We start from the raw sequence: 11644 nt of genomic DNA, 5'->3' as shown, positions 1-11644 counted from the left end.
GGCACCTACGAAGTTTATCAGTGCCAGTTACCTCTGTGTATGGCCCAATACTTGCCGTGTTTTCTATTTCTCCTGTTCCTGCCTCATCCCAGCCTGCCTTGTTCACACTCAGCTGTTGGGCGTGGTTTGAATGTGCTGGAGCTGCTGCAGACTGGTTCCCAGCCTGTGGAGGGTCGCAGGGGCTGGAATGTCTGATCTGTAGCACTTCAAACTACCAAGAAGATTTTTCACATTTATTTAGCTTTTTTTTTCCAGTGAAGTGTTTTGCAGTCTGTCTACTAAGGAGCTGAAGTAATCCAAGATACTTTGCAGGGACTTGAGTGCCATGACATGGGGCTTTTTTTATGGCCAGAAATATATATACTTACTTAAAGAGTCTGAGGTTGTTCATAATGTTACTTGATGATGTTATGTTTTTCTTTGGTGAGTTGAAACCTGAAAAACTTGCAGAAACCATTGTAAGACTAAAATTCTTGAAGGAGATGCAGGGAAGCCAGGGCTGCAGGTGAAGCAGCTCAGGGTTTATTAGCTTGCTCCTGCCTAGCTGGGTACAAATGGCCATGGTTCTGAGCTGTCTGTGAGAAACGATGGTTTTGGTGGATACTTCTTCAGTTAGCTGCTCAAGAGCATAAGGAGCTCGGGGAGACCATGTCTCTGTACTTGGTGAGAAAGATGGTTTGTGGCTCTTCATTCACTGACTGCATGAAGAGATTTCCAGATCAGATCAAATGTCACCTCAATGAAAACTGCAGCTACGTTACAAGTTACCATGCACTACAGGATCACATGTGAAATTTTCAGTCATTTGGAGTTGGTTTTTGCAGAATAATCAGACTGAAAATTGTCTTCCAGCTTTAAACTTTATTCATGCGATAAAAATGTCACCATCTTCTCCAGAGCAAATCATCTTGTAATAACTGTATTTCCTTCCAGGACAACATGCACCCGATGCAGTAGCAAGGATATAGTTTAGAGGAGGGATTGGGTACAGAGCCAAATTTTCAAATAAAAGACCCAGAGAGTGTTTGTGGGAGATGAGAGATGAAAAAGGGCCCGGAGGACTCTGATTTTACTCTTCTGATAAAATGTTTTTACCTAAAGCATTGGAGTGTGGTTGGAACATGAGCCAACCCCATGCAGAGGTAGCCACAGTCTTTGTTAGGTCACATCTCAGGAACAGATGGCACCTCTTCGTGGCCATCACTGGTGTGAGCACAGCTCATCTTGAAACACCCCAGTGGAACCGGACGAGCTACAGGGATAACACTGTGGCTACGCTGTAAGTCAGCACAAGCTGTTTGCTTCAGTATTTACTCTGGCTCTGGGAAGCCCAGCTCCCAGGTGCTGGGTTTACACTGCGAACGGTGCCTCTACCAGCCAGGTTAAAGCTGGCTTGGTTATTTTTACCCAGCTGCAGCAGCACATTTGCCTGCAGAGCCAGCATTGCCCTAACAGCTCCCTGGTGTAACTGTGCAGTGCTCAACACGAGAGTTGTCTGTGGAGACAGACAGACATACCCCAAGATCAGCAGTGGGCAGAGGGATGTGAAAAGCCTGATTGCTGCGGTGTAAAACGTGGAATGAGACAAATGCCATGCGAACAAAATAACACCCAGCAGAGCAGTTTATTTAGGCTTCTTTCCCCCTGCCTCCACCCCACCAGCTCTTGCGTCTCTTCAATCTAATCTCCACGGGGACTCTTATTAGGGAGAAAATGGTGACGCAGCTGAGTGCGTTTCCTACAAAATTGGCTAATCGTGAGACTCTGCTGCCCTTGTTACACAACGATCTGCTGTTGTGCTGCCTTCCATCTTGGGAAGTGCTTTAATTATATTCTGTTGTTTTTGTCTCTGCCTTGACTTCTGTTTAAGGTGACAACAGGGTTTTTTTTTTTCTCCAGCAAATCAGCTCTAATTTATAACATTTGAAATAAAATGTTCCTTTCCCCGCTGCTGCTTACCTCCTGTAGCATCCCCTTTTTAATGGGCTAGAAAAAATATATCTGAAATCTAAAGGGGTTTTAAATCTTTGCTTTGAAGCCAACTTTGAAACCTCCTTAGATGAATGGTATTCCACTTTACCCAAAAAAAACATTATTCAAAGTAATCACAACAGTCACATCTCATTTTAAAGCAGAAACAGAGGCCTTATTGCTGCCGGGCGGATTCTTTCTGTTTAGATTATCCACCGTGTGACCCTTTGAATAACAGGTGGCAAATTGTTGTGAGCTGTTACTGAAACCTACAGAAGTTACTGGTGCCTTATTTAATCTGAAGGTGAGAATCTGCTATACTGACTGGTTCAAGGATGCCTTGCAGTGCCAGGAGCCCTCTTCAGTTGATGAAACTGCCCCAGGAGCACACTGGCTGTGCAGGAGGGTGTAGTCCTCCCAGTTCCTTAAACCAAGGGGCTTTCTTGAGCCTTGATAACTGTAGGGAATAGGGAAGTTTACTAAAGGCTATGGCTATATTTCTTCCCTTTCTGAGGTTGCTTGAGATGAGGATGCCTCTCAGGAGAAGAAAAAATAAATCCAGGATGAGCTATCCCCAGGGTTAGGAGTGGGAGGAGAGAGGAAAAATGAGTCTTGGTTCGTCCCAGTGTTGTTAGTTAAAGGACCTGACAGCAAAGAATAGAAAATAATCTGTTCTTTTAGAAGTGCTGGTTTTTAATTTAAAAAGTAAAAGTGACGCTAGCTATAAAATTGGCATGTGCGTAATTTGGGAGACATTCTTTTTCTTGGAAGATTTTTCCTTCTGGAGCAAATACTGAGGTTTAATACCCTTCTCTGCAGTGCATGCAGACAGCAGATTGAAGGGGTAATTCCGTCTTCAGCTCCCAGAGGAAGCCCGTATGTACCTGTATGGGATCAGGTCCTTCTAGGCAAGCAGTGTTCCTTACTGGGAAATAAATCTTGTAGGGTCTTGGATGAGCCTACCTAGCTGCAGAATTCCAGCTTCCCTGACAAGTCAAGAATAGCTTGGCATTTGCTGCTGAAACTGTACTGGTATTTAGGACCGTGCTTTGCTTTATGTGCGGGGAAGTTGTCTGACTGTGTAAAATTCAGCAGGTGGTTACATGTGCGGAGGAGAGAGGCCATTCTTGTGAATGCAGACAGTAAATGTACAGGAGCTAATAAAATGCCATATTTTCAACATATCCTCCCTTGCTTTGTGCAACTCTCACTGAAAAAGTAAAACGTTTGCTTTTCCCTAAGCAGCATTGTGGGCTGAGGAGCCGAACGGCTGTTGCATGGGTGATGCTCTCCTGGAGCTGAACGGGGCTCTCGGGAAAGAGATGAGCAAGGAGAGGCTGTGGTCTCTGGAGGGTGGGAGCGCGCAGATTATCGAGCAGTTGGCTGCCCTGACAGCTTGGTCTGTGCTCTGCACCAAGCGCCTTGCACATGGACTTGCTGCAGCTCCCACCAGGGACCGTCCCCCTTCGCTGCGCTGAGACTTGTGCATGAATCCCAAGGGGGAGGAAAGGGGGTGAGCGCCACACTCTTCAGCCGGCAGGACTCCTCGTACCTAGCCAAAAATCATCTTCCTTCCGTGGTTTTTTTCTTATGAATGGGCTTTTTGATTTAAGGTAAAGCTGAACTGCCTCTGACTGTCTTGGTGGTAACGCCGGGCTGTCTACATTCGAGGGCAGGAGTTAGCTGGTGTGATACCCCCTAAGCAGGTCACGCAGGTGACTGCCCCGAGCCATGTAAACACTCAAGGCAGAGTGGCAGGGCCGCCTGCGTGCAGAGAGCCCTGGGAAGCAAAGGGACAGATCATACAATGAATTTGCACTATTCCATTTAAAGACAGACTGCTATTTAAAGTACTTCAGTGAAGTATGATGTGCCTGCAAGCCAGAGCTGGAATAAAGTGATGATTCATTCTGGGACATACTGGGCTACTTCATAGCTGCTGGCTGTACTTTTTAAATCTGCCAATGCTAAGTTACTCTTTTTGTTTCTCTCACTTGTAATTTTTTTTTTCTCATACTGTAATAAATTGAAAACATATTTTGTCAAAATTTGCAGTTGTGGATGCTGTGTGCACAGCTGTTGTTCCGCAGAGATGCCGTGCTGTAGCGCTGTAATCAGCGTTGCTGTTACACTAAGAAATGCCGTTTGCTGTACTTGACAGGTCCTGCGTTTTGTAAGAATTTCTCCTAACATACATCTTCATGAATCCTGTAGAAATTAATGGAATTTGTTTTTTAATGGGGTGAAGCTGGCATTTAAATTGAAATAAAATCTGTACTGAGAAAAAAATGCTGCTGTTTTTCTTGTAGCTAATGCTTTGCACGTCCTTCAGGAGGTGCCCCTCAACATGTTGCTCTCCCGTGGCTGCTGTCTGCTGACTGACTCCCTTCTTGTCTCCCTGCTCTGTGATGGTTAAATTTTTGGTTTGGGTATTTGTGACAAGATTTTTAACATTTTCATCTGCTGATAATGTTTTCATTTGGTTAAGCCTTGCCTTTGTGCCATTTTGGCAGTGCAGTGGATCCTTGCCCGTGGAGACACGCGTGGAGGCCTGCCCTCTTCTTGGTAGAAAGTGACTCTGACACAAGATGGATTTTAAGGGCTACTTTGACCACCCAAAATGGGCCTTCAGGTAAGAAAAACATGCAGACAAGTCTGCTACTGGCCTGTTCTTTTGGGTAAACTTTGAAGAGGGATCTGCTGGCCCAGGTGCTGCTATGGGCAGTGTTAAGGATCCAGCCAAAGCAACGTGTTGCTGCAGCAGAAGCAGCTTCAGGGGGAGTCACTGGCCTGCAGCCTGCATTGCATCCCCTGCTGCAACAATTTCTTTGAGGGCCAAGAGGAACCCCAGAGACTTGGCACCTTCCCATATCATGTGAAATGCTGCTAAACAGTAGCTGGGTTGTCAGTGTCAATGGAGGATGATTTCTTGCTGAGGTAACTGTTGATCAGCAAGAGAGATCCTCTTCCTCCTTTGCCCTCCCTTGGAGCGTCTCTGCCTGATGAGTTGGAATGAGTCTCTCCCCCTTTCCTACTGGCTGGCATGTGGCTCTTCAGGGGAAGAGGGACAGGAGCAGCTTTATTGCTGGGAGGCTGTGCTTGCATCTGTGCCCAGCAGGCACGTGGTGCCCTGATCCTCTGCCACTGCAGCAGAGGTCTTGTGCTTGGAGAAGGGACCGGTGCAGAGCTTTTCTCCATGGACGTCACCAAGGGTTTGATGTGAGTGAAAAAACAGCTCGATTAAACTACAAAACTGTAGGATTTGGGGGAGGTGGTAATTTTCATTATAGCTTCAACTCGTCCACTTCATAGGGACATTATAAATGGCAAATGCAGAAGAAACCAGTGGCTGGAGATGAGACAGGTATGCAGCAGCATCGCTCTAATTCAGCGTAGCTGCTTTGGCATAAAGGAGCATTTCAGGTGAATCCTGACCTGCCCTTTCTATTTTGGAGCACAGGCCACTATACACTGCAGTCGCAAGGAAAAGCTTTCTGCCATGTTGCTGTTGATAAATCTTTAATAACATTGTGCCTAGTAAAGCAAAAACCCTTAAGACTGAGTCTGTGCTTCATGAACTGGTAACAGGGGAAATCAGACGCCAGCAGCCGGAGCGCCGGAGCGCCAGAGCACCTGAAGCCAACTGGCAAGACGTGTCCTCATGGCGTGACTTATATCAAGTTCTCTCTTTTCAGTGGCGAAATATTTCATCACGCTCAGTGGGGGGGTTTTCTCTCTTCTTTTAAGCCCCGGTTTTAGCTACCCTGTGGGTTCCACAGCATCCAAGCCCCACAGCCCCTGTCCGGAGGAGGCTCCGTGCCATCCGGCGGCTGCCTCACACGCACACCAGCTCCAGCAATGCCTGGTCCCTACGGCTGCCTCCCTGCTGACTGCCACAGCACTGCGTTAACAGAAAGGGAGAGATCGAAGGTTATTTTTTCCTTTGTCTGCTCTGAGATAATTCATTTTAAAATCTCCTGGCAGAGGTTGAAAATAAGATGCCTGTGCCTGTTAAATATTCCAGATCCGTAATGGTTCTGCATAGCTGGGTTGTGCTTCTAATCTCTCTGTGGAGGAAGAAAACCACCCACTGGGACTGAGATTTCCAAATCTACCTGGGGCTGAGATGCACACTGGAAATCTTTGGAATCCCATGGCTGCCTGGGAAGAGCTCAGCCCTCTGTCCCTCTCCCACCCCTCCCATGTCCTGGGTTGACCTTTCCACTTGCCTGGGCATTTCACTTTTAATAAAGATTTATTAAGAAGGTTCCCAAGCACAAAGAGGATTCTGGGTGTTTTCATGGAGGGAGAAGAGGCAAAAACCCCTGCACTCTCCATCCTACCAATTCCAACTTGGGGCTTGTCCTGGCTTGGGAGGACAACACATTTTTTAAAATTCACAGTTCTCAAAACCAAAGGGTTGCTCCTGAGCAGAGCTGGTGCTTGCTGCCCCTTTCTGCTGCCAGACAAGCCAGCAGGAGGGCACAGGCTGCCCAGCCATGTACTGTGACCCAGGCCCTGGGCCGGTGCTGGGGGTGCTGCCGCCGGAGAAACAAGGGGTGACACCAGGGAGACAGGGGCCGTGCTGCAATAGCCGGGAGCCACTGGCAAAAGCTCTGCTCTCACACTTTTTCCTGCACACCAAGAGAGGAAAATCCAGAATTCATCACTGCTTTCAAATGCAAAACTGAACCCATTATGCACAGACCCATTATGGTCAGAGGCTGTGCTGGATGCTTCTAGATGTGTTACAGACTCCCAGTGGACACCTTCAGATGCTCTTGGTAGCTTTTGCTCGCTGCCTTACAGAAGCTGGCTATGTTCTGGGGGATTAAGGGTCCTGAAGAGGGGACGTTCTTGTCCCATCGCTGTGAGCAGGGGACTGGACTGGCTTCTGAATATCTCACCTGCAGGCTTTATGAGGCAAGTACAGGAGCTTGTTCTCCCATCCTTACCTCACGTACCACTCCATGCCTGCTTTGCTTTAGTTTTATGCCATTTTATAGTTAGGCAGCAAGTTGCAGTTAGAGTGGCTGGAGGTGAGAGGAGGCTCATCCTTCACTCTGAGGTCCCATGTGTGCTTCTTAGAGCTGGCTCAAGTCTCCCTGGTTTATCACTCCTTTATCACTCCTGCTTTTTGCAGCACTGGAAGAACTCCATCCTGCCAGGAGGATAGTTTATGGCAGGTAGGGACCAAATTCAAAGTCCAGATTTAACAGGTAAAATGATATCAGAAAAATTTTATTATTATTATTACTACTAGTAGTAGTATTTAGATAGCATTTTTCTATGAAAGAGCTGCAAAGGTGTCTTTCAGGGTATTCCCAGGCAGGGAGCACTGTGGAGCACAGGTGAAACTTGTCTTGACTAGCACAGAGTCATGAAGAAAACAAGTAGGGCAGAAATTCCTCATTCAGAGCTGGATGAAATTCAGCCCCGGATGAGTCTAGGCTGGTCCTGAGTCTGGAAACACGAACAAGAAGACTTGTTATTCCATCACACCCTGTCTCTGCAAGTGAAGGGGACATGCAAATTAAATCAAATAGTAAGTGACATCAGATTTAACGATGCTGGCATCTCTATTTGATAACCATGGTCTCCTCAAGATCTTGTGATGAGAGCTACCAGCATGGCTGTGGGATGTGGGGCTTTCAAACCTGTTTTTTTATCAGCATGGAGAAAAAAGAGCTTTTACAGAGTGTGAAGGAGAACACTGACCAGCACAGGCCCGTCGTGCCTTGCTCTCACGCTGCCCCATTTAGTGCACTTCATACAGTTTGATTTTGTTAACACACATTCCCAGAATTTGAATCTCCATGGGCCATGGAGAGGCCCAGGGGTAAATACAGTCATTTCTTTCCTGAATGATCCTTTCCCTGGCATGCCTGATGAATCATATTTTCTGACACAGAAAAAAATAAATCCTGTTTCAGGGTAAATAGCTGTCTCCCTCCATAGCTTCCACAAGTCCAACACAAATGTGAAACATAAGGCCTTTCCAACACTTTAAATTATTTTCATCCTTGATGCCAGAAAACTGGGGTAATGTTGGGTGGTGATGAAACCAATTTATTCTCAAATATTTTTGGCACCAGTGAAAATGGTTGACAATGTTTCAGGAGTCCTGGTGTGGCTTTTCATACCATGGCACCAGATTTACCACTCACCTCCCAGCTAATTAAAACCTGTACCCTAAAAAGGGGATTGGAGCTGCCTCTGAGCTGGAATATTGGAAAACGGAGTGGAAAGCATCGTGAAGGAAGCTGGAAGGAAAAGTAACCGGAGTTTTTGCTGTCTCCATTTCTGACAAAGCCCAACTTGCCTGATGAGCAGGCATTGGAAAGTGTCTGTTCCCAGCTGGGGAGCTGTGGCACTCGCCTTGGGAAGGCAGCCAAGTTATTAAATAGTTCTCATTATGAAATAATCCAAGGGGGGAGAAAACTAACCATGAAAACAGATCTTCAATTAACTGCAGAGAAGGAGGAAGGCGAGTTCAAAATAATCCATTGCATCCAATAGCAGGGAGGGTAATTTTTTGTCACCAACCTGTGAGGAGGTTGGATAATAATTGGTTAGATAATGTTCTTGAAAAGAATGTATTCTGTGTCTTCCACTATTTATCACAACATATCCTGCAATAACATGGAGGTAATGCTTCCAGTGTCACAGCCAAGGGCCATCATCAGAACAGTGGGGCTCAGGCTGAGTGCGTGCATTTAATACAGAGTAAAGAATTCTATCAGTGTGAAAATGTGAAATTCCTCCCTGCAGAAGAAGAAGCCTTTAAACACCACATTTTTTCAGACTAAATGATAGTGGGGTAAGGGTAAAACTGGGTACAGCTGACATCACCCTACAGCATTTGAACTCTGCTCTAAGGGCCTGTTGTGGCCATGCAGTTATTTGTCTCTTCCTCAAATGCTTTATCTCATTTATTTCTTGCTCTAGTAATGTCTTGTCTTAGCTTTTGAGTCTGGTCCAGCCTTGTTGATCACCTGTGAACATTAAAGAGCTGCAGCAAGACCCCTGTGTGACACTAGGGTGAATGGGCTCCTCCCTTTAAGGAGCTGAGATTGGCTCCTCTCCTTATACATTCCAGCTGTAAAGCAGTGACCTCTCCTTTTTCCAGGGGAGAAAGACAGCCTGCTCCTCAGACATGTAGCTTTCCAAGAGAAAGGCAGTGGGAATTTGGGACACAGCAAACTCTTCTCTTTTGCATGTTTCCCAGTGGGTAGCTAGCCTGAGCTTAGTAGTAGTCCTGCGATAGAGTTTGCCTACTTTTCAAGACAGAATCACAGAATCATCGTCACAGAATCATCTAGGTTGGAAAGGACCTTGAAGATCATCTAGTCCAACCGTTAACCCAGCACTGACCATATCCCTAAGTGCTATGTCAACCCGCCTCTTGAACACCTCCAGGGATGGGGACTCCACCACCTCCCTGGTGGAGACTTTTGACCATGGTGCTTTGTGCTGTTGTACGTGAAAGCTTTCAAAATCAAAACAAAGTGCTGAAATGCTGTTTCACAAAGGAGAACATCATCTCATTTCCCCGTCACTGTGGGAGGTTTCTTCCAAGATACATACCATCCTCTGGGGTAGTTCCCTGGGGCAAAATCTGCATCTGAACATATTGGTGTGGTGGTCTTTGCAATACATGAGCTTCACTTCAAGGTCATTAAATTTGTGTATATTTAAGTGATGATAGCCATGTTCATTTCTACTAGAAAAAAAGTAGTTTACAAAGAGCTACCATCTGGTGATATCTGGGGTACCATTTGTTTCCGGACTTATTCTAAGGGAAATGTGGTATCTATGTTATTCTTCTGCAGTATCCTTTCTTGGATATTGGTTTAATAGTGATAATACCACGTGTTGTCCTAAGAACTAAACGGGAGTACTTCTGCTCTGTTAGATCATTTCCCTACAGACAGCGTAGCAAAACTACTGGGAGTATTCAGAAGCTCTTCGTTTATTATTTTTTAATTCCTTAATGGAAGCGTAGGGTTTGTGGGGATGGCCATGCAAAGATGGGAGGCTCCACCTCACACTTTTGGATATTGTGCTTACGTATATAACCTGCAAATTATTTATTTAAAAGCAAAACATGGCCATTTAGCAGCAATGTGGCGTTTTCTTGTATGCAAACAGCTAAGGAGGAGAGCCTGCTTCTTTCCAGGCTCAGTGCTTCTATGTGCTCTACGCTGCCTCCAACCTTATGGGAGATTTGATGATTTATTTTCAAGGAGTGGTGTGTTTTAATGTGCAGGTTATCAAAGATACGGGTTGCACGTCTGAAAATATATCATCAGTTACATATTCTAAGTGTTCCCACTGCCCTGTAGTAAGTAAACACACCTTCAGTAGCGCTTGTTCTCCTGTGGTTTGACAAAATTATATTGCAGAACAAGGACCAGCTTTTGACATTGTGGTTTTTTGTTTGTTTTTTTTTTTTTTTGGGGGGGGGGGGGGGGGGTATGCACTCTAAAACAGTGCCTAAATTGGTACCACTCATAGCATTTCCTGAGCCTGATAAATCTTATAATGGCAACACCTTTGCTAAGCTAGGAAATGAGCAGAACTTAGTGTTTGGATTCTGTCACTGGTTTCTGATAACTATTTTGTAAATATTTGAATGATCAAAATGATCATGTTTCTTTCAGCTGTTAACAACAAAAGAGTATCCAGGCTTTTAGGCTAACATGTAGTCATAAGCCTGTGCCCTGGACCAAGGGGATGAGCGCAGAGCACCGGTACCTCTGGTCCAGGACAGTGCCCCCAGCTACCCAGTACCTACAGCAAAGCGGGGTTGGCAGGCTCAGTGCAACTGCGGGAAGACATGTCAGAAAACAGGATAAAGCATTTGTTAGAATAAATTAAAAGGAGTGACCAAAACCTTTCTCGTTCAGTCCATTTTATACAATACTCAGCTGCAGAATAAGCTTCAGCAATGACCTGATTTAGAAGACAAATACATCCAAGTCAGTTCCAGTAAATCTAGTTGTTGTCACCTGCTTCAGTAAATACAGCTACACTGAAAATTCCAACCCGGGCAGTCCTAGATGCTGAAGGGACTAATGACAACGACCAGAGCAGCACGTGTAGTTCTTCTTACGCTGTTTGGCAGCTTATGAAACAAGTAAACGGATGACCTGGCCTGAACCGTCTCCCAAGACAGCCTGTAAAAATTCATCTCGCTTCATTATTGATGACCTCTTTTTAAGTGAAATGTTTGCCTACAACCAAGAACTCTGCAGAAGCACAGCAAACCAAAGAACCATTTAAACCAATGCGTTTGTTTGCCGCCCCTAGGAGGTATTCACTAGGATTTTAAATAAGTATCTGACTTGAAAGAATAACAGTCATGTGATTAAATTATTTATACTTGAAACGAACTTGTAGCTGCTTTTGTCTGCTAAAAAATACATGGTCTCGGAAGGCTTCAGAGACTTAAAACACAGATTGCGTGTTTGAGGATGTTTTGCTAATCTTACTTAATCAACGTGGTAATAAACCATGACAAAAAGAGACATCCAGTTGCAAGTTGAATACTGCTGATGCCCAGTACAGTCTTGTAGTCAGCCGGATGCCTTTCAGATCAGGTTTTTGTGTGTTTAGAACCAAGAGACCAGGGTCTCTGAAGTTGCAAGTATCTCCATTATGATGCTCCAGT

The sequence above is a fragment of the Strix uralensis genome, chromosome 10, assembly GCF_047716275.1.
Source record: "Strix uralensis isolate ZFMK-TIS-50842 chromosome 10, bStrUra1, whole genome shotgun sequence".
In the NCBI taxonomy this organism is placed as follows: Eukaryota; Metazoa; Chordata; class Aves; order Strigiformes; family Strigidae; genus Strix; species Strix uralensis.
The sequence above is the reverse complement of the archived record's forward strand: the minus strand, read 5'-3'. Positions refer to the sequence as shown.